Source organism: Varroa destructor, unplaced genomic scaffold, assembly GCF_002443255.2.
Source record: "Varroa destructor unplaced genomic scaffold, Vdes_3.0 BEIS01000007.1, whole genome shotgun sequence".
Classification (NCBI taxonomy): Eukaryota; Metazoa; Arthropoda; class Arachnida; order Mesostigmata; family Varroidae; genus Varroa; species Varroa destructor.
The window spans coordinates 35936335-35960661 of NW_019211460.1; the positions used below are offsets into that span (position 1 = coordinate 35936335).

Sequence of the window (24327 nt, forward strand, 5' to 3'; positions counted from 1 at the left end):
CGAGTCGTTAGATTATAAACTCCTAACGGGGTAAAATTTCATGGCTTATTCCATAATATAGCTTGGACACGTAACTCTAATTGAGTGCACGTTTCTGCACAACGGGAATTTCTCATAAATGCTCAAGTTAAGTTCTAAGTTTCACAATTTGGGCACATATGTTAACAGAGCATGTTGTTTCAGCGCAGTGAAACGGATCACAGATTCCACGTATGAGCTAGTTAAACAAGTAGTCTTTTATGCAATACTGTTAAACTTGTATTTCTAACTCCAACACGACACAACGGGACAGTACATAACGTAAAGAAGCGAGCCGCGTAGATTAATTAGCCGATCTGCGGTCGTATCCAACAATTTTGATGAATTAACATTGCGCTCTATGGAAAAAACGAGGCTTGTCTTGGTGCAGGAAAAAGTAATACTATTATGTCGTTTTATGAACATTAATTAGAGAGAAATACAGAAAAAGCCGCCGAAAGTAATGCTTAACGGCTTAAATACAGACAAAAGAATTGACAGCTGTATGGCAAAAGACAGGGAGGGGGGGCTCATCCTGCACCGTAAAATAGGTTTCATTAGACGTGTATTAAATTAGACGGAACGGCGGTGTTTTTCTGGTGATCTAACGAATTGTGGGTAGTACGACTTGCCTAAGGCGAAGCGCAATGTACAATAGCGATTAACTCACTGCACTTAACCCCCGCCGCCCCCATCCGTTTGGTTACGATTTTACTAGTCTGTTCTTATCTGTAAGTATTCGATTCGCGAAACGCCTGCGCTAACATACACAGAGTTTAATTAGTTGAATTTCCTGAGATCCTGCACTACTAGTTACGTTATCCCGTTGTACTGATTCTGTCCACTTTATTTAGGGGCATTTGCCGTATTCCATGTGTCTCGTTCTTTCGTTAAAATGTCTCAACTTGCAGTTATTACTATCGGCCTACACTAATATCTGAGACGAGTCACGCTCAATCTAGCTCAAACCAATGTACGATAGTTTTCCCACGCTTCCATAGGCGTCCTGTTGCAGTTCTCGTACGTTCTGCCCTCCTGGTGCAACTCTCCGATTAAAATATCTAGTTCACGGTTACCCAGCGGGAACGATACCGCTTTACTAGTGGAATACTCCAATATCTTTGTTAGTTTATATTAGACAATCCGCTGAGGCACTGCATGTACCCTGCTCCTTAAAAGTCTAGTTAGAATTATTTCTTATACAGGAAAAAAAACTGGCACGCTTCATATTTGATGAGCTATAAACAGTTTGGACAAAAGCTATTTATTTACAATTGAATTACAAAAAATCACAGATTCTCAATAACTGTAATGTTTTCGCGACGGTGAAACGCAAGTAATGGTCAATTGCATACAATATTAACATTACGGTCTGTGGGAAAAGTGAACTCCTCAGGTAAGTATTCATTTAGTCGGCTCCACCTTACTTCTCCGAGTAAAACTGTTTCGACCCTGAAAAAATAAGTTGTGTCTGACTGCTTTATAGCGTACGTTTGAGTCGTATAAACGCATGCATATAGATACAGGGTTTTAGGAGTACACGCAGATAGAGTGGGGTAGATAAACGGATTGCTAATCTCGTCCCGTATCTATGTCGCTGTTAATTCAACTAGTTTAACTTGTCACTATTAGACCCAGCCTAATTCGTTGATTGATATGAAGAGGAAAATGCTGTCAATTGTAAGGTAGTCACGCTATTCTATATTAGGCTAGCTACAACAGACCGTATTCCACGCGGAACGCATGTCCCGGTTTCTCGCAATGACCTCTTGTTTCATGTTTGAGTTATTCTATGCAAGCCAATAAACGAATTATTGTACATGTAAACTATTCAAGTAAATCTCTCGCGTATAGCATTCACTGTCATTTGTCCGTAACGGCTGCCCTATCCGAGCTAATAGAAAAATGGATCTGATTGGCGCTATATCTCTTTTAACATAAACTCAGATACCAGAGATCAAAGGTTTGAACATAAACAGATCGATTGCAGACCTATAGCCTTTCTGTTTACCGACACATTTTCAACTATTCGACTACAGTAGAGTTGTAGTCTATTACCGTGTTCCAGTAGTGACTGCTTATTATTTCATCTTGTGGATTGTATCGGTATGTGCTATAAAGATAAAAAAAACTTCCTATAGCACACCACGTTAAATTAAAATTTCATCTTAGACTAGAAACCTACAACGTATGTGTGACGTTTCAATTTGGTCCATAGGGTTCCCGATCGGTAGCAAAAGTATCCTCTGCGTAGCCCTGCATGTAAAATGTTTTCATTCTAAACAATTACCAAAATTAAGTTTCACCATTCTTGTCTCTGCTGAAATATCTATTTAACTATAAGGATATGTGTTGCATCTTTACTGGGCTGACTGAGATCAATTAGCCTCAACAATTAGCGCGGGGAAAGTGGTTCTTGACGAACGTTTCTTTAATTTTTTGGTATTTTTTTGAAAAAATCGTTTTTATACTAATTGTGTTACTAAGATGTCCGTTGTAACTGTCCATTTAACACGTATTAGCAATTCGCTTAGAACGTTCAAGCATTCTCACTCTACTGCCGTACGAGGTTTGTCCTATTTTGCCATTTTCATGGTATGGGTATTAAGGCACTGGTTGTATATCGATTCAGGTCAGCGATAGCTTTTGTTTGGCTGTGGATATTTCCCACAATAGATCTCGATGTATATGTCTGTCTGCTATTTTTCTGCTATTTTTTTCGGTAACGTTCGCCAAAAAAACATACCTCTCAAACAAAAAACTATATAAAGACGATTATTCAAGACGGATCCCATAGACGGGTAGGTAGTACTAGCGGTAGACAGGTTGGCGTCGTATCTAACTAAAAACAAACTATAGTTTGATTGAAAATTCAGCACCACTTAGTCAATATATTAGCGGCCATTGTTCCGTTGCAGTTGACCTGCACCATGTATTCCGTCTTCGCATTGATGTAAATTATGAACGCTGCAGTTATCCCATCAGCCGATTCCAAGTTACGGCCGTACGTTCAGTTGCAGCTTTCTTGAAATCCTGTTATATCTATTCTGTTGTCCCTATACATAATGATATTTTTTTAACTTCGTCTTACTTAACATTACTGATTCCGTTAGTTTTCTACTGCAGTTGTCCTATTGTCCTGTTCGAGCGACGATTGCTTACTTTGCTGCAATAATTCCGCCTCCTATTTTATTTATCATATTCATATCGATATAATCGGGAAAACAGCTAAGCCTAATTGAAAAATTGCCGATATGAAACAACGTACATTGTAAAATTAAACTTAATTAAAATTTTAATCAACCCCAATCAACTCCTCCTCTCCAATTATTGTTCTCCAATAGAAATAGTGTTATCGTTTAAGTACTGGATTGCTTTTCCATTTTAATTAATTTCATCATCCGAAAAAGGTATTCATCTAACCGAAGGACATCAGTCATATAGGCCAACATGCTCCGAGCTTCATGACTATTCTCCGATTTGAATAGGTTGAGAATCACGCCCCTACCTCTTGTAAGGAAAAAAAAGTTAGCTGAAATAGTTTATATGTGATTAATTGCAAATCATATCGGCAAAAATCACTATTGCACAGCTAAACAGTAACAATATAAAACTTAGATGTTTTATATTAAGATGTTTTATATTATAAGTTATTTCCAAATCCAGTATTGTGCCTGCTCTGTAAGTCTTGGCTTTCTAAGATATATTTTGTGGAAACTCTCGACGGCTATAAAGAATATCACAAAAAACAACCGGCAATTTGGCCTAATTAACATTTCCTTTTATAGGGAAAAAAAAAAGCTTTGCTCTTTAGGAAAAAAGGAGGCTTTATCGCAGACGCAGCTCTTCCCAAAATGAAACTCGTCTGACTCAAAAGAGTCAACCTAATCCGATTACTTTACGAGGGTCAAACAATCAAACACATGGGCACAGTGTGTATTCTTTTTCGAACCAGATTTCGAAAAATTTGTCAGTAACCTTGACGGCGTATGATCATCTATATTTAAGCGTGAAGAGGCCGTGTTCAGCGTGATCCACGACGCTCCGTTTGGATCGAGACTAGAGGAAAACAAAATCGACGGAACTTATTTCTAAGTTTGGTAACTTTTTTTTTTTTTTTTTTCATATATTCGTCTATTACAGTTAGCATGTTAATAGAATTGATCAATTACGTTCCAGTTAGGCTTGCGCTGCCACATTATTCCAGGTTCTATAAAATTCACTCGAAGAGTTTCGCTGAGACATGTTGTCAGATTTTGCTAGGTACTAAAAGGAGCCTAAAAGAAACCCTAATTTCTTAGGTTTGATTCAAATGAACAAACTGGATTCGGTCGATTGACACTTAAGCAAATATCGTAACCTGCGTTATTTATACGGGAATAGTCAAATTCGGCTCAACTAACAAAGTCCGCGTTCTGCGGCCGTAATAGCAAGTATTTATCACTAATGACCATCACTGTATACCAACCGGCCTTGTCCTTTTTCTCACTACAAATTCAGTACACGATCGCTCCTTTGTTAATGGCATAGGAAGGCCGGCACTCGTCAATTTCAATTTAACTCCTTCCCCACCTCTAGACTCCCGTTTTAGTAGTAACAGATGTAGAAATAGGAGTACTAAGTACTTCATTTGTTTCGTGTAGTCCGGGTCACTGTGACGATCCAAAAGCTCCATGTCTCTTGCATTCTTTGCATGACCATGGTACCAATGCAGATAGGCCTTCACACTGCCCACGTTCAACGATTTCCATCTATACCCTCTGGGACCTGTGAACTGCCGAAACAGGCAGGAGCCGGACCGGCGTTCAGGCCTATCCCCAGACCGACCCCTTCTCTCCTTCGAAGTCCTTTCCACGTTCTGCCCGCCGCTGCTGCTGCCTTGGCTGTCGTTCCATAGTGTATAATTCACAACTGGAACACATTGCTAATACAGTGTGTCACCACCAGTTTGCCTGGAGGACTCACCGCGTCACCTCCTCCGCGTATCGAATTTTAGAAAACGAACGGAATCCATGGTCACTGCGCCTGTATCAACAACAACAGCGGTTACCAACAGCCGCAGAGATTTGGTAAAACCTGCCGCTGGCAAGATGTTTGTGTGTAGATGCACATGTGGAAACGGCTTCTCCTCATATGTTTGGCTATTTACATTATGTTCCTAATACATCGATGCAAAAGCTGACCCTGAAAGGTAATGAAGGCTTATTTTTCTGGTACTATGCTAATTTAATAACTTCTTATGTTTCGCAGAGGCTCGAAAACGGCCGTAAGATTTGTCCCACTGAACTTTCCGGTCGCACTTATAGGCCTTATTCGTAAGGAACAGCAGCGTTCCTAATTATATTGCCCTCTATTCTCCGCCACCTACCGGTTTGAGTACGAAGTACCAAATTTCATTCTAGAGTTCCACGTCATCTAAATATCCGTGCGAGTCTTGTATCATACGTTCCGACATTGCTCACTCAATAATTACTCTGCCGTCCTTAACCACCGTCTAACGAAGGATTAGCGAAGAAAGTGTTTACTTTGTGCATTCTGGCATGCCGTGTACTGCTCTCTAATGCATTTTAGCGGTCAACATACATTTACACACTTAACCCAAGGTCGCCGAAAATAGAAGTTCCATTTTCAGGTCATTAGTTCCGTCAGAGAGCCTTGTGAGCGGTTTTTTGGCAAACCAACGCTGGCGCCCTTCGGAATAAAAGCTGGATCTTAAAAGAGACTCGGTGAACAGCCGGCAAGCGACTGTTATGAGTAAAAATTTGCAACGAATACTAGAGTGGTCACTCCACGTATGGCAATATTGATACAGCAGTTTACAAGGCTAACCGATATTGATCGGCAGAAGGAGTCCGTAATGTAAGCGCAAACATGCGACTATAGGGATATGTATGTGTATGCATATATCGCCGTGAGGTATTGTTAGCTGGGGGTTGATCTATTGCAGGGCTTTAGCATTAAACCTTGCCACTTTTATGCACCAGTGAGACGGGAAGTTATTGTACAGAAAGATGATGCAAGGATAAGGGTCGCTGCAATAAGTCCCGCAGGCAATCTATTGCGTAAGTAGATCTGCAGTGCAAACAAACATGTAACAAACGTGTTTCCTTAGAGCACACCGTTGGGGGTGTTGGATCTGTGCAGGGAAAAGAAACAAGTACTAACCCAGCATTCGACTCACTTCATTTTCAATACCTCCGCCGCCAGATTCCGTGTGAGGTCCAGCAACTAGTATAGGTTTCCGCGTCTGAATTTGTTTCTGCAAAATCACTGGTGCTATGTAGCTCTCCCTATCTTTGTTTGTCTCTCATATCTTGGAATTTTACTTCCGGAATAACCGTTAATCATTACATCGGACTTCCCCCAGCAAGGAACAAATTGTCTTTAATACGATTGCGTTACATCTGTTCACATGTGTTCAAGTATGCAGACACGTTACCACTGAACTATCTCGAGGACTATTTGACACAGCATCTATATGACGTTCCTCACATACGCACTTAATCATCTTCCGCTGAAAAAAAGGCAGGCTCTTTAGCAAAAGGTCGGCGATATAGCGTGTGATACAATGCGCCAAAAAAAAAGTCCTTTTATATACCGGAATTCCATTGGAATTCAGTCCAATGGACCACTAAAGTGGATCTCTTAGGTTTTAAGAAAATGACACCGTTCCCCCAGCTACTGCACGTTAGATCTTGTTAATCTTTCAAGAGCTTACTTTTTTTTGCCATTGTCCCGACAGAGATAAACCGATACATTTGTTTCTGGTTGTTTCTTGTGCGATCATGTAACTTTCACAAGTTCAATGTTCGAAGTTTATTTGCTTTTGTTCATAAGATATATAAGCTTATCTTACCGAACAGCTCCGAAGAGGAAAATAATGTTCGAGCAATCGAGATAACGGAGGTAACGTAATTTTACAATACGCACGCATATAATTGTTGTCGAAAATTTTCGCTATCCAATATCAGCTCCGACCCCCTATATACAATGAGTGAATAGATGATGATCACATACATGGTGATAAATTTCCAATTCCTTTGCCATTGTAACGCTGAAGCTAAACTTAGAGATAAATAACTATTGTAAAATTGACTGGTGATTTAAGAAGTAGAACTAAACTTAATCTCTCTAAACATGAATTATAACACGTAGATGACTGTAACGTTCCGACCGTATATATGCTATATCATCATGAAGGTGCCTATGGCACTATCGTGATGATATAGCACATGTCTGCATAGAGGCTAATATAATCAGCCCAACAACAAGTGCAAGATGATTACGTGTAATGCGAAATTATGAATGGCCGCCTTTTACGTACGTAAGCCGTATATATTTGTAATGTTAACAGTTTGTATTGCCCCCTAAGGGGTATTTTTCGTTTTCGAAATAAGCTGCGGTTTTGTAATTTTTTAATGATGTTTATATTATATGTGTTCCGAAAAGATGCCTTTACCTCGCAAACGGGAAGTTCTAGACGTTGTATCTGCAGGATGCAAGTCCTGCGACGCGAGATCGGTTCATCGGCATTGGATAAGGACTGTTAAGGAAACTGTCCATCTTGTAACAGTGACCAGCGGCGATTTTAGCAGTTCGTCCGTTGTTGACTAGTGCGGGCCGTCGCGGTGCATTCGTTGCCTGCTCAAACTGTAAGTACTACAATGATTCGAACGTACGTTCGTCTGGTCGTCGCCGGCAGCTGGACTAAATTGCCCGGAAGTGTCGCTGCTGATTCCGCCTCCACTGCTGCTCCTATAGCTAGCGTTAGTACAAGCAGTTGTTGCTACCACTGCGACTGGACCGGGAAAACCTGGTAGATGGGAAGTCGGTCAGACAAACAGGGGCAAACAAGCAGCAAGTAGCAAGGCTGAAAAGGTTGATCATCGAACCATGCACACGTAAAAGGACGCAGGCGTATAGCCATACTGTACGACGGCCTGTATCTTTTTGGAACTGTGACGACTAGGCCCAACGGGAACGATAGTGGCAAGGTGAAGTTTGCGCCTATCTCTTGGAGGCTGTAGTAGCAGCAGTAAGTGAGGCGCGATCCCCATTTTGACCCGCGTGCTGAATGCGGTGCTACGCAAATCTAGCACGAACGAATTCAGGCCAATCAACCGTGTGCATGTACAAGTTATCCTGCGCCTCTAAACAGATGCCGTAAGCTGTCTGGATGCGATACAGTTATAGCCAGAAATAAATTTAAATGCAACGTCTTCTTTTGTAATTTGAAAACAGTAATGGTTTCATGCGGCCAGACGTCATGGCGATGCAATAGATTAGGTAACTAGACCGGACAGCTTTCTGAAATACGTAACAGCTTACCATATTGTGAACGGGTCACTCGGACTGACACAACACAATAGCAACGACGTCTAGATAAGTGGCTAGAAGCTTTGGATGGGAAAGCATCACCAATGAGCGTCGTACATTTCGAATTAAAGGTATGTGTTTCGTTAGGTAAAGCTGCAACAAACATGTTTGGTACAAACCGTATTTGCTAATTTTAGAGTTTATGCGAGAAGAGCACAGCTCTTCGTCATATTCTCGCTCGAATCTTCGTTCAATCTCATCGTAACATTATGTTGAAACGAGTTTACTTAGCCAAACCCAACATTTAGGAAGCCTTCTACCCTTTATAGGCAAATATTTGCAAGCAACGCTCTTGCGAAATTTAAAAAAAATTGTAGTGAAACTCGTGCTAAGGTTGCCTTAGACCGCCTTTGTTTACCAGCTTGGGGCTTTTGGCAAATTGCCCTATACTCGATAGGCGAAACGGCGACGTTCATGTTGCATAAAAGAAGCGGAGTCCAGCCGTTGGCTCACCGAACTTTCAACGCTCAGTCAACATCCCGCTGCGTACGTCCTTTCGAGCTCCGCGTTTTTCTCGTTTCGCTACTTCCATACGAATGCAGGTCATAGGTCAGCTAACGTAAGCAAAAAGACGACCATGCTGAAGCAAATCTTCTGAAAACCTTCGCGCGAACTCAACGAAGCAATGACATGCACAAAATCTGCTTGTTTACCAGATAGACGTTGAGCGGATATTGCGCAAACAATGGAAGACTGAAAATTACAATAGCCGTTAATTTGAAATTGATCGTCAGAATAATCGTATAGCCACATACAGTCAACTTTAAATTTACTTTTATTTCTCGCCTAGTTATTATGTAGTTTATTCGACAAAGGGACATGAGTTATTTTCGTTATTAACGGAAAAAAACTTTTTAAGTATATGTGCTCACTTAATGCCAGTAATCTGCTAACTCTTGTGTTAAATCTCTTTAGTTGGTAGTACATATCAACATGCAACAGCTACCTCATTAATTATGCTAATTCGACTTAATCGGGTTTCTCAGGAAAACTCCATTGTGCTAACTCACAGATCCGTGGGCAAATGAATAGATCAAACTTTTAATTGTGTATATTCGTCTGAACCGGTTCTGAACGATACCGCGTCGAGCACTCTAGGTTAACAAACTCGAAATACTTATTCAATATAATTTCTCAACTTACCGATGATTACTTACCAATTCTCGCACAATAGATACCTGTAGAGTATTATACTTTTGCAGTACTTCATTGAGATGGTACAATACAATTGATCGAGTAGATTTATACGGTTGAAAACGTACGAGCGAGTCTGAGTTCAAATCTCCGATAGGAAAACTGTTCTTACCGCGGCTGTGACAACTCCGAAGCCGCCACTTCAGACAGGATTCATTACAGTTTATGTATCGCTTACAACGAACTCAAGAAGTCCTTCCTATTCAGTCAACCGAAAGCGGAGGTGCGTTTCTTTACTAGATTACCAAATATATAATTACGGCAAGCTGAATGTAAGCTTCTAAACATGAATGTTGTCGTTGATGAGGACCCTTTTCTCTTTTTCCATCTGCCTGAGCCAATTCAGAATACTCAATGTGCTATATCCGCCAAATGAAGCAGTCTTCTAGGTTCGCAGCAAGTGACGATAGGAAGGGGTCAGAATAACTCCTAAGGAGTCAACCCTGATAATCTTCGGGAAGATCCAGCACTTAGTGCTTTCAATGTCCGTAAACATAATTTTATATAACAGCAGTGCACCCGACTTCCATAATATTTATGATGTATTGATCGTCAACTTACTTCAGAAGAGCCAACAAGATTTTTTCAACTGAATTCGTTTAAAAGTAGTGATAGTGTATTAAGGCAATCGCTTCTCGTAGTGAAGCCTGCAAAAGCAATGTAACAAGACGAGACCTCCCTCGTTCCTCGTTTTTTATGCGGAATCAGCGCTCATATTTTTCCTGCTACTACTGACAGAAGACTGAAATGATGACGATGAACTACCTTTTTGTGATATAACGACAACAAGACAAAGCGATTGGACAAGTTGCTTTCTCGATTGCTGATTGAGGCCGTTGTTACTGGCCATACCACTGCGCTGCGCTGCGCTGATGCTAATGGGTAGGGGTATGATCATGACTGTGATGACCATGGTGATGTTCGTGGCCTGGTACGTGTGTACGCGTATTGGGTCAAAGGACTTGTCCGGACAAGCCAAGCGAGCTAACTGGTCCAGAAGGTCGAGGCCGTTGTAGCGTTTCACTCCATTCCAGTCTCATCACGTCGTCGTCCTCAAGCTGCCTCATGATGGCGCGTCCTTTTTCCTCTCCTCTTTGGCTCGTGGCCGGTCGTGTGTGTAAGGCAGAACTGGTCAGTGCGTTGTTGCCGGTTCTCGACCCAGCGAGGTCTGTTCCCTTAGTCGCCATTTTGAGGTCATGCCGGACAATGAGTTGCAGCAGCAATAGAGATAGCAAGCCGCTGAACGAGCAATTGGATGAGTCCGTTGTCGGCCTCATCGTTCAGATTCCCCTGGAAATGAAAGAGCTATCCTTAGCAAGGCAATGAACGGGCTGATGACGCCAAAATGAAGAGATAAAGAACGAGGATAGTTCGGGTGAACTAATGAATCTCTAAACAGCGTCAAATCTGAACCAACGCAGAGCGCCAACTAGACAAAAATGTATAAAAACGAATCCACCGTCTCTAAGGGCACTCTTGTAAGTTACGTACTCAAACTATTCGCTAATTGTAGAAAATGAGTTACAATACAGAATGAAAATAATTCTCTGTCGAACGAAGGAGCATACTTGAGATAACTAGCCTGATTAATTAGAATATTATGCACCATCTAAAAAAGTTTGCGTAGCCAATACTAAATAAACATGCACCTTACTTTCCTTCAAAATTGCATAACGTCGACTTGTCTGCCACCCACCAAAACTTTTTAGTATGTTTTCTATTCTTTATCAGTGATATATTATTACGTTTAATGTCGTATGTTAAATTCACGTACCTAGTGGATGGCCTGCGATTTCAAGACAGTGAGTCACGTTAAAACTATCGGGTTTTTTAGAATTTCACAACGACAAGTCAAAAGCAAAAGCCGTAGCCACCGATATTAGCTGTTACGTGAAACGTTCGTCAGACGAGTTTTGCGTCTGAAATGCACGTTCGACGTTTGCTGGTCGGTTAGTCGTCGCTAGTGAGAGATGGAGGTTGTTGTTAGTTGGTAGCCACCCGTTCGATTGAATAGTTAGCGCGTTCACCTATTGATGACCTGTCTTTCCCTCGCTGCGCTGTTCGTCGTTGAGGGAGCCGCCTTGCATAGCTACCACTGTTCTACTCAAAGGCTCTTTCCCCATCTCTCGAACTCTCTCAACGAAGAAGGATAACTGTCATTACAGCAGCTGGTGCTACAGTTTTCGCTGGTGGCTCTGATGCCGTCATTATTGCTACTGCTTTAACTCTAGACCTCGAGTTATCTCGTAAACGGACGCCTTTCACATAAATACAACAATAAAAACACTCTATGAACGGAGCGATCGCCGCCGTTGCCACAGGAGTCCTGTGCCATTTGAGGGAGCATCCGAAAGCAAAAAACTACGCTGCTACTGCAGCCACAACCGCCATGACGACAGCCAGCGGGTGGCGAGAAAGATTAATGGAAGATTTCGAGAAAGTGGCCATCTCCCTGAGCTGCCCATCCCCATTGGGGTTGGGTGCCGCCATCGTACGACAGCGATCGCTTGCTGTCAGCAGCAGCAGTGACACTGTAACTACGGCAGTCTAAATCTCCGCTAAAACAGGACGACGAATCCTTGTCGACGGCCCAACAGCAATACTAGACCTAACATCAGAATGATCTAGAAGCTGGTTGATGGCTGTCTGGCGGTTCGCCTAAAACGCCCAAGTATGAATGACCAGAACGAGCCTCGCCGATGTCTGACGCCGTCATGCAGCATCCTTGACACTGCTGGACAGTCTTTCTTTTTTTACCGACTTCGAACAGGGAAAAAAATAAGGATACTGTGTGGATCGGTCCAAATTATTTGTTTAGGCCGATGGATGACCAAAATAGTCTCCGAGTGTTTGTTTTCGTAATCAAACCATGCATAACTTACCCAAAGTCGGCTATAGTTAACTATTGAAGTTCAGCACCGAGGCGATAGGACACGGTAATATCCAATAACATACAAGTTAGCAGTTAAACATCCGTAATAAGCTATTTCTGCTTTCTTTTTGATCGTATTATTTCAGCGTAAAGCTGTCTACTGGCTATATTCAGTGTAGAACGCGTCAGATTTGCCCTGTTGTAACCCAGCGTAAGGAAGGCCAACGATTTTTCACGGCTACAAGATATCGAAGAGGCTCGGTGAGGTGTTAGCGAGCACTTAAATGTATAATTCGAAACCTGGATCGATAGGAGCATGCGCCTCTTCGTACAATAAAAACAGATGTGTACGCCCTACGCTCTGTAAAGGCAGTTGTCAAGGGTTGGCATGACTAGTTCAAGTAGAACGTGTTTAGTGTCTATCAAATTTCTTGCGGAAATTTTAAAGGTAAGGGCTTAAGTATTTACTTTAAAAATAAATTCCGTAGAAGTTCAATAGAAAATGACAGTTAGCCTAAAGATGATCCTTGTGAGTAAATGCTTCGAAATACCGACTTGGTCTACCGTTTACAATCACGTCCCCTGTGGCCAAGGATTCAGCCTTGAAGATTAAAACACATATACATCTATATGTGTGTGTATGTGTTTTTATAAAGAGACCCTTCTGTTAAGCGTTCGTATTGCAAGAAGGCTTTCATTGTATTTTCTGTTTCTTTTTTCATGCCAGCTTTCCGTCCAACATTGGAGACTCTAAGTAATAAATTGAGTTTTGACTTTAAACTCAAATTTCTGTGTTTTGCAACGTCGATATTGGGTTTTGTTATGGTGTTTATTATGTTATTTTGAAACGAATGTTCACGAAAGGCCAAATACCGACTTAGTTATGATCCATTGGAAAACAGTCGAGACTAATTTGTTTTATTAATGGAAAGTCTATGGTATGGGTATTAATAATCTTCCAAAGGCTTAGTTAGATCTACTGAAAATACTGCACAGAGTTTGATATAACAATTATTTTTTCTATGTATCTGTACTTTACCATCTGTATGATTTATCATTTCGGAAACTCGATTGGTCCGTACCGTTTTCTAGCTAGATGATTTGATGCGGTCCGGGCCGTGCTTTAGGAAATATTATAGGACCATCCAATGATAAAGTTGTATTTTATCTAGCCCAACCCATCTCAAGTCCACTGCGAAATATCCATAAATAGGTACCCACATTTATCCATATTTTCTATTGCACTTATAATATTAATAATTACTAGAAATAAAATCTTTTGATTATTATTATCCAATTTTTTAGGTTTCAACTCAAATTTCAATCAGATTAAAGTTATTTAGCTTAACGTTATGAAGTTGGCCCCACAGTACTTATTCAGAAGCATAAGTTACTGATATACTCCTTCTTTAATTTTAGCTTGCAGCGATCAGTGACTACGAAGTTATGTTTGTTAACAGTTAGATGCAATTGGCATCATGAAACCTTCAAGAAAAGAAGCTCTTGGTAGCAAAGCAGTCCGATGCATTAGTGACTGATGATGTGGAACAAAGTTTCATTGTACCTTTTAAACGTACATAATGGATATAGAAAGATGGCAGTTCTCACTTCGTCATGAGGTCTGCCTAATAGGGGCTACTGTAGGCTAATAATATAGATATGGGCTTACGATCCTCGTGATAGCTTGGTGGCTAACGTATTTGCCTGCTGATTCTAGGGACACGTCGGGGCCTAGATTCGAACCCGCGCGTAGGTATGTTTCGCGCTGGGAGCAAGCCATCTACTGTCTAACAGCAATACCGAACATAAACCTCGAAATGTATCTTTTGTTTCTAGAGCGTACACTGACGTACACATAACACCTTTAAGAAGAACCTTTACTTGGTTGTCATCAGGTATAGCACATTTCTTTCATGGTGGTAAATCTCAGCGGCAGCTGACAATTAACAAGCCTTCAGTCGTCACCTTAATATATTCAATTCTATTGCTTTATAACGAAGACTGCCCTGCACCTTACGGTAAATTAAGTGCGTATGACAGCTACCCGCGCGGTCATATTTAACCGGAGTGAAGATTTTTAAACTTTGATCCTATACGTTCATCTACCTAGACGTATATTCAAAATGGTCCCCGCGGCTAAACGTGTAATGAGCGATGAGCTGCTTCTTTGACAGGCTTCCCGCCCGCCCTAATGCACGGAACGTGCGCAGGCCGAAAGAATACTGAACAAAAGTACGATCTCTTATATTAGAATGAGGTTATTTGAACAACAATGTGACGTTTTAAGACTTTCGTTCTATGGAATTTTATTTTTATTAGGCGACGATTAATTCGGTCGGTTGAGAATTGTACGGTGCAGGTATGTACGCGTTGACAATAGTCTGCTGAGCCACATAAACTTTTGTTGTTTGTAAATAAACTCTGTTCATATACACAAACCTAAAGCCGCATCAATATGAAGAGTGTAGGATCAGCTGAAAATCACATCGCGATGTCTGTAACATATCGAGCTCGTAACACTGACGACTATTTTATTTCTGATACAGGGAATAAAGGGTGACTCAGACAATTGATCACATATATGAAACTATATGCACTTCTGGGACAGTATCTACCTAAAGCTGTCGATGACGGTGGAAATTGGGTCATTCATGACGGGTTCGTACATTGATTTGTACATCAGGCAACGTCGGAGTGAATATCGCTTTGAAACAATACGAAAGCTATGCTCAATTTTGATATTCTAAACAATATCCGAATGGCATCGTTTATGAAATGACTTATTCGTGGAAACCACGAAGCCATCCTGATAAGTAATCACCGGTTTATAAAGGGATCTATTTAAAAAAATATAGGTTGGGAAAACGTTTAACTCAAGGACCAAACAACACATACATTGAAATCAGCGTTTCAGACGTAGTTTACAATACGGACTGACCCAGGCTGGTCTTTCACCCGAGACGACTATTCGTTAAAATTGACTGAATTGTTTGCTGATGAAGCTCTATAAACATCCCAGTTTCAACTTGTAACGAAACGTAAATAGTATCGCAGATAGATAGAGAAACAAAATAGAGTATATTTTCGCGGGGCTCGAAGTGAGCAACTAGGACATTCAGGACAGCAATAAATATAGAAGTGCCCAGAACAGGAATTAGTACTCACTCGAGGTTGTAGTATCAATTCGTATAGGTAGTAACGACTGTCCGAATAGACTTAAGCTGATCGCAGAAACCTCACGAAAGGTCATTATAGGCATGTATTTCTTTAAAAACGTCATACAAGAGAGTGTCAAATGTTTTCGTAACCACAAGTGCAAAAGAGGCGTGTCATCTACTTCCAGAACCGGTTATAGAGCTATAGGTATTAGAGGAAACAAGATCACAGACATGCGAGTGATGGAAGCCATTTTGAATTTGAAAAGCATCTATGCTCAAAAGGAAGATCTAGTTTGATACACTTCCCAAGGCCCATCGCGCCGAATTGAATCAGAGTCGTTGGTCGATAATCTGTTGGACTGTTATGGCCACCCTTAGCTTCGGATAAAGGGGTACTTCGAAAAATCTTCAACCATGGAAGGACCGAAAAGAAAGACGCCTGAAGAGGAGGTGGGTGAGAGACGTGTGTCATCGCGTGGACAATTACGTTCAAGGGTTGGTGGGAAATTCTAGCTGAAGCTACAGTAAGCAAATTCAGCGAAATCGGATCTCTCAGGCACACGAAATCGGCCAACTAATTCTTCGGCAATGGCAGTGAAATGAAATAGAAGACGTAGGGAATATTCTGGAAGTAGCGCCGAAACAAGCGATAACAGAGAGCCTCGTTAAGCCCCCGAAAACAAACTTACTTTTACAAAAAAGAAAGGTAATAATTCAGTTACTACATTAGTGCTTTTCAGATTGTACTTGGTAGGAAATTCCTTTTAATACGTCGAAACGATTTAGGGTCAAAGTGGGGCGTTATAGGTTCGCCTATGTTCCTGCGGCCCTCTTGACTAACATGTAGCTCTTTAGGACGTGTTCTTACGTTTTTGATAAATGTTATCGCGGACATATATTTTTCTAAGCTTGTCAAGAATACGCTTGGAGTAGCGAAGTTAGAGAGTGGGCTGCTTGCTACGGATAAAGTTCTTTACTGGGACAACAACGTCGGAAGAATTATACAATGCTGTGTGAACAACAGACTGCCAAATCCACGTCTTCAAACACCCAACAGAGAAAAAGGTGCCATTAAAACTAGTTGTAATTTACCGTTAGGTTCTCCGAGACTCGACGGCTCAACAAGCAGGATCCGAGAAGACACAGATGAGATCGTATAATTGTTGAAGTGATCTTGATCACGAGAGAGCCTACTCTATTAATTACAAATAATAGACCCGTGCAAGAGGGCTATGCTACATAATCTTAGAGTTTCTCGTCTGCAAGTGGTGAATTTACATTCGTGTTTTCAAAGACACTCGTAGCTATTTATTAGACGGAAAGCATTTAGCAGATCGCATCTTTAAAGGCTCGTAAGCGCATAAAGGCACACTATCACCGCTTCGTTCCGAGCGAGTTGTCGGAACTCGTCCATTGGAAATATGGCAACCCTAGAATTATTTAAGGAAGCGTTCGAAACACTTTTACTTCTGCTTAGTAACTTTACGAGTTGCCGATATTAATTTTTTGCTTTAATGTCCCAAATTTTAATACGCATTGCGGTAACGTTTGCGGCCTCATGACAAAGTGTACTCACTGATCACGTTATCTTATAGACAGGATTATTTTTTCAGGGATTGTCTTGAGATCTAGTGATTGGTCCGTAGAGGTTTCATTTCGTCCTTGTGTTGCTCCTTTTTTTTGTTTGTGCCAACGGGCTGCTATCGCAGTAGCTCTTTTCCGTTCCTGACCTCATCTCCTGCGTCGTCCTTCGAATTACCACCGCTATCCGCACGTTCATCAGGAGGGTCATCATGACACCCACTGTGCTTGTGATGACGATTGCATTGATAGTTTATCGGCTGTTCTATCCTCAGTTGTTACGATGCTACCTGTTGTTGTTGCGGCAGACGGCTTGATAATAAACGCACATTTTTGCACGTTACGATCTTTTAGTGATGATCTGGTTTGCACGTCAGATAGGTAGCAGAACAGTTCTCATCAATTGGTCCGAGGAATAGGCATCTAAAGCAAAAAGGCCGATATACGCTAGGTCACCGCATGAGCGGGTTGAGGATAGCCTTGACACCGTATTATAACTCCTCTACAAATAACAGGTATCTAGTACGCACGCACTATAGTAACGTTTTACCGAAGCTTATGAGTGATTTGAATGATTCGGCGATATTTTAAGAACTATTTCAAGTTTACTGTTTTGGACCGCAACTGGAAGGTCAGCTATACCGAGCATTTTATGCTCCGCTCCTGGCTACACGCACGGTGATTTCGTACGATGGTGGGCCGTAAAGATTTCGGCTGCCAATACTACTGTAAAATGGATAACGTACTCCCTGTCGATATATCAGATCTGATGTGTCGAAATGAATTGTCGCAGGCGGGTTTTGGACGCAATGGCGATATCGATGACGATGTCTGCTGGATTCTCAGTAACCTGCTTAACATCACGTTTTGAGCAAACTTCACTTTACTAACAAAGCAGTCAAGGCCATGCTTACTCTTTCCTAGCCCTGTTTCCATGGTAAGATACTAAATCTTATTAAAGAAAAGTCTGCACGAGACCTGCCAGCTCAATCAGCTGAGTGACTGAAAATTCGTAAAACCATGAATTTACCGGATAATACCCTTGATTTCTGAAACACGCCTAAAGGCGGCATATGAAGAGACGGCAGCTACTGTGTTAAGCATGCAGTATAAACCTATCCTGTCCTAGTGGCGCTTTCTCGATGATAGAATGGTAACAAAAAAAAATCTTTGTTTACGGCCATTCACGGAATTAGCTGAAGTCGACCACTCTATCAGCTTGGTCAAATATAAATATAGGATTAATAGCAATTCAACTACTGCTTTTAACTATTATGAAGCTATATATATGCACCTTCTACTAGTTTCCCCTTTAAAATTCACTCTCAACTCAGGGGCGATGCTTAACAAACTGGGGCTTTGCGATAACCGCAATTGTAGAGCCGTATTGCAAACCCAAAAAGTTCAACAAGCCTATTTAATAATAATCCCTGCTACTAAACATTCTCACCTTTCTCTCAGAAATTGCTTAACCTTAAGGAATTTGTGATACTGATAGAGAAAAAAATGGGGCTGGTCAGTGTATCGCGCTTCGATTCAGTGTACGAAAATAGATGTAAACTCTTTTTTGCCGTTAATTGTAACCTGTATCGCTTGCATCACTGTGAAAAGCATGAAAAATCGGATGTCCATATGCGTAGCCATGCGCCTTTCAAATCAGGCAACAAAATGAATTCCAATAATACCTTGTGCCTCTGTGGTTTCGTTAAAACCACTTCCGCCCGGTTTGAAACTGTTTATCTCCCCAACGGCCCTAGGAGACTCACTCACTCATGAATAGATAAATGTTTAGGTGATTCCGTCGTGCCTCTTTTCAGTTCCGCAGAACAACGTGAGCTGGATTGGTCTGTCAGTTGCAAACGATAGCACCGCATCGAACGACGTACAGCACTGTCCCTTCTGCCCTCCTTCCCCACTTCTAATCCTCAAGCAGTGAAGTCAGCGAGACAGCGGTTAGAAAAAGCCAACCGTTGGAAGATTCGAGAATCGCACCAAAGTCTCTTTCCCCGCTTGTCGTATCTAGTAATGAGAGTAGAGACGGTATGTTTACTAATTGTCCTTTCTATCGCTTTTACGCACACACATCATATCAGGTAGTATCATGAAGTGAAGCCCGCGTTCCTCGCGGAGTACGGGAGACAAAGGCGTCAAGTTCTTTGGGTGGATCAGGCAAGAGGCGCTCTTGGGCTTTTTGAAACGAGGTATTAGAAACTTGAGACATTGACGCAATGAAGCGCTTTCTCCGGCATTACAATATCGTTTACTGCTGACAAGAAAGGAGCCCTTTTTTGTGGAGGTTGATAAACCTAATCGCGAATAGCGGATGTAATGCTAATGGGCAGGGTGATTAGTAACACGCAACACGGGTTATGTTTATAACATTATGTACGAAATATACATAGTCATTTTCCAAATATTAAAAAGAGTACGTATTCAAAAAAAAAAAGAGCACAGAAAAAGATGGTACGAGTGTGTATGAGCGACACTATAGTTGTGATCCAGATATTTGAGATTACTCAACGTTTGTACTGAGGCTCATTTAGATGTACTGCTTATCAAATGACACATACAGTTGTTAAGATCAGATAGTCCGATCATATCTGTTTCGAGCCTAATCGGTAGGTGTTTATAAGGCCTTGTTGGAACTTGCAAACCCTTGTTTCTACTGAAATGCAAAGCAAAATTTAGAGGCGGACCGATAAACCGCTTTGTTTACGGTATTGGTTAAATAATTCTCTATCTAACAATCATTGCTCTGAATTTTGAAGTGTCATAGTAAAATAAAGAGGATATTCTGGTAATAATCATAATAACGCCGAAGAGCATACAATTGATTATTTCTATGTAAGTATGTATGAATTATGTTTTTCTTTATACAATACAAACGGCGAGTGTAACGAAATGAAGTCGAAGAGACGTTGAAAATACAAGAAACCCAATGATTGTCTTCTAGCTGACGAGCTTGCCAGCGATATCAATAGTCATTACACAGCAGTTACTAAGTTTCTAAGAGAAAGTCAATGCCATAAGCAAAAAAAGTGTCCCTAATGTTTTGTTTTGGCGGTACAGACCACCAATTTTGCAGTTTATCTCTAGTTTTTCAGTATCTGAGGATATCATAAAGCTAGCATTTTAGTGCGGTTTGCACTAGAGAACTGAGTATTTGTGAAAATGCGAGATTAGCCAGATGTTTGCTTCACCTAAGATCTTCGATTGTGATTGCCGAAGTAAACGACGGAAAGGCACCAAGATAGCTACGATCGATAAAAAAAAAGACAAAAAAAAAAGCGAGTTTGGCTCAATCGATTTGACTCTGTGGCCGCCAGTTAGGATCGACGAGAAGATTGCCGCAAGAAAAAGCGAAAAATTCTACTTCGCTCCTGGCAAGCAGTATATACTTGAAGAACTCGATGGATCTAACAGATGCCCCAGAGCAGAAGTTAGCATAGATGGAAAACGCACGGACCCTTAGTAACGGGCAAAGGCTATGTTTGACAAAAGAACCTTCTGGACTAAACTGTGTGGAAACGTCTTTACAAACAGAGCGAGAGTTGTTCTGGATAAACAAACATAAGTCGATATTATATGCTTTCAAATATCTGGCGAATTGTTGTTCGATTAGGCGCTCTAGTGATGACAAACGTTTTCTTCGGAGTCCTTTTTAAACGTGCGTCCATTTTTCTGTTAGCAATAAGCTTAGTAGTTAGAGTACTAACTCATTTATATAGTTTATTATGTCTGAAAAAAGACTCTCTTAATTATTAAGTTTGCTAGTTTCAACTTTATTAAGAGCTGACGATTCTCCAAAGTTACAATGCATATTACGCATATAAATGTAGGTCTTGTAATTTACTAAGACGTAGCCAAAAGATTATAATATAGCCTAATTTTACTTCGTTTGAAAACCTCGCTCCGTTAAATTGTCTTATCATTTAGACATTAACACATTGATAGACATCAACTGAATCGTATATACTGTTACGAGGTCACGATGTTAATGGCTAATTATGAAGACGTTCAATTGAAAAGTGTAGTCTCTGTATATGTATGTAAATGTTTATGACTTCAGCTTAGAGCTTCGATAAACGTACGACTTCTATACTTCACTTATTTCTGTTGGATCGATGCGTCCTACGTTAGCGCTAGAGGTACGTAAATTTGCTTTCCTGACAATAATCATTTTCACGTTTGCATTTTCAAATTTAAAATTTCGCGCGTAGAGCGTGTTGATATTGGGGCACGGCTGGAAAAATTACGCCATGCGACAACAGTGTCCCTCGCTAGGGCTACAAATAAAAGACAAACCCTAAAACTATTTATATACTTTCTGAATCACAAATAGCTACCCCAACCAGCGTGGCTGATTTGCCGAAGTTTATTTTTTTAATAATCACTTAATCATGAAGGCGGTTGAAACGGGCTGTAAAAATAAATGAAAAAAGAAATGAAAGCACACATCAACAAGCTTGCTTATATTTGAATGTATGCGTGTATACAAGACTTTAGCAATTTTGTGTGGTTGTTATATATACGCATTGTTTTACAACAATTGTTTTTGTTAAACAAAAAATTCCTGTGACCCGTCATAAACGCGCGCATTACAAAAACATAGCTGGCATTATGAAAATTATTTGTGCTGTTATCAATAAAAGAAACATTGACACAAATAAACAGAGAACAGAAGCGCATTTCTCGACTCAGATTTACCAAATGATAACCTTCTCGTAACATACTAACTTGCTATTCTACAAAATAGCTCAAACAACTTTTTTTTTAATTTTGCATATCGAGTAACACTACAATCAGGGAAAGTTGTTTACACACGGTCTCATATCACCCGTCGTACTCTTTGTCATATCACTCGTGATACTCTATAGAGCCTTTCTATTTCCGACCTAGTGAGCCAGCTTGAGGAAGTGGCTTACTTAGAGCTAACGAGCACAATAATACCAATGTTATTTTTGTAGTATAATTAAGATGCTTACAACAATCAGTTAGGGAGAGTTGTTTGGCTCAACAAGAGAGGGGGGAATGGTTGTGCCCTTCAGGACTGAAACATCTGGAAACTTGCCAGGTTTTGGCAGGACCCCGAAAAAGCCCAACGCTTATTTCACGTCTATTAGCCTCGGCCCATTTCGCCGCAGCTAATGAGTCAGACTTTATTCCTGATCAATTTTATGCTTATGCGAGCAGTCTGCGAAGACCTACATCGCGCAAGAGTCGGACATTTTTCGCGGTTTGTTACATCTGAATAATGGTTTATGTGACGGCACGAGAAGAGGTTACGAATTTGTCGGTATAGATGATTGTAGACCATGACGTCGATAAGCATCTATCCACACGAACGACTATCAAAGTTGAGGTGCACTCAGTTACTGTTTATAGGCTAGGTATATTTATGTCAAATAAACTTCTAAGATGTGTCAAATCATACCAACAGGCTAGGTAATAATAGAGCGTTTGAGTTTTATAAGATGAGCTTAACAAAGCTCCCGTCGGTACCCAACAAGAGCACCATGAACGCCCCAGGTATAGGCCAACTTTTTTTTGTCGGAATAGCTATTCAGAAGAGTACACGATGTCCGCATATGTTGTGACGCCCAATACGTAAGCAATGTAATATGTGCAATAGCATTGAGGCTAGCGTTGGAAGGGAAAAAAGCTATCGGTTAAATGCAGCATGTGAAACGAATCCAGAATTTTTTTTTTTGGAACAATGTGCTTCTATGAAAATTGTGTATTTACTGCAAGAGTGATCACAATGCATAGCTAAACCGCTATATATCTGAAAATTAGGGAGTTACTTTGCTTACTAAACATCTATCGTATATTCGCTTTTTAGGGAGTAACATTATGCTTACCTTGTCGCCAGCGGCCTCAAGCTTTAGCAGTTGAAACCCTCACGTTCACCGGGTTGCAGTATAGTCGGGAGAAGCTGGAGTTGCTCACAGAGAATGGACGTTGGCTAAATTTTTCTACTGCAGGAACGCTGCTCGACTTGCCAGAGAGGCATGAAGAAAAGTCTACTGCCCTACTCTACGAAAGACGGACGGGCATGATAGATGAATGTCAACATTTACACAACAATGGAGAGGGTTAGGAAGATAAGGAACGTCAACGAACCCGCTCGGTTGCTGATTAGAATCGCATTCGCTGGAAGACAAGCCTATCCAACGACGTGCGAGGATACACTCAATTGCACAACAGTGTACATCGCGAAAAATAGAAGTACAACTACTGTAGGATTTTCTATAATAGTTCCCATTATCGCCATCTAGCTAACACAGTTCCGACGCCGCAGAACATAATCCTTGGCACTATTTTCCAAGAAAATAGAAAATATTCGGGCTTCCTAGTATATACGTTATCGTTTCAAATGATTCACGATCGTATTTCGCCTTGATTCGGTTACCACGTATGGCTATGAGCTTAAACAAACATAACGCTTCAAAGGGTATTCACGCAGCTCATTGTACAGCCATATACATGTAAACAGAAAGAGACGCATGCCGTTTATTCAGGGACATCTGCGTTGGTCAGGTAGATGTCTATGATGTAGTAATATCTAGTTTCATTCACAAGTATCTCTGTTTTGGACAAACACGTTTATTTTGACTTATCATAACAGCTGAAACAAGGGCTTTCCTACACGTGCCTGGTCACCTGGTCAAGGCGTGGAGTACCGATTTTTGAAGATTGTTTCCAATCGGTACTTGGCACTGATTAGCACTCTGACGCTACACACAGGGGGGTAACAACCTCATAGCCGCATATTGCTTCAGTTGTAGCCCATTCTGTTAGTTTAAGAAGAAAGAACTGTGTCTTTGACCAGATATAGGTCATATGCGCGTTTCAATAAAGAACTCCAGCTAATGGGAAAAATATGGACATATTGTGCCGATGTTGTGAAGAAACCACAGAGCTATTGTAAAGCAGGTTTCTTTGACGAACATTACAATTTCGTACACAACCCAGTAGTTTCATAGCACCAATGTAAAAGAATATCAGTGACGCGTTGATTTGAGTGATTCATAAATTGCTGTAAACAAACATTACACGATCACTCTTAATCGCTTTTTATAACCGCTTAGGCCCTAATACTTGAGGCCGTTCGGTTTATATTTTGCG

The 24327-nt window shown here is 40.9% G+C and overlaps 2 long non-coding RNA genes across 6 annotated transcripts; one reads left to right on the forward strand and one right to left on the reverse strand.

The window, feature by feature from the left end:
- Positions 1 to 1062: 1062 nt before the first annotated feature.
- Positions 1063 to 23235, reverse strand: LOC111254473 (uncharacterized). Of its 4 annotated transcripts, none has more exons than XR_015317144.1 (3): positions 23061 to 23232; positions 9552 to 10878; positions 1063 to 9087 (listed from the first exon to the last, which is right to left on the reverse strand). It is a non-coding gene; the product is annotated as an uncharacterized LOC111254473 (long non-coding RNA). The 4 variants fall into 4 exon arrangements; XR_015317143.1 differs by having other exon boundaries at positions 1072 to 6532; positions 7478 to 10878; positions 23061 to 23235; XR_002675041.2 differs by having other exon boundaries at positions 1091 to 5043; positions 7478 to 10878; positions 23061 to 23235.
- Positions 11774 to 14898, forward strand: LOC147754649 (uncharacterized). 2 transcript variants are annotated; one of them, XR_015317147.1, is made up of 3 exons: positions 11774 to 12259; positions 12607 to 12908; positions 14178 to 14898. It is a non-coding gene; the product is annotated as an uncharacterized LOC147754649 (long non-coding RNA). The 2 variants fall into 2 exon arrangements; XR_015317146.1 differs by having other exon boundaries at positions 11774 to 12908.
- Positions 23236 to 24327: the final 1092 nt, after the last annotated feature.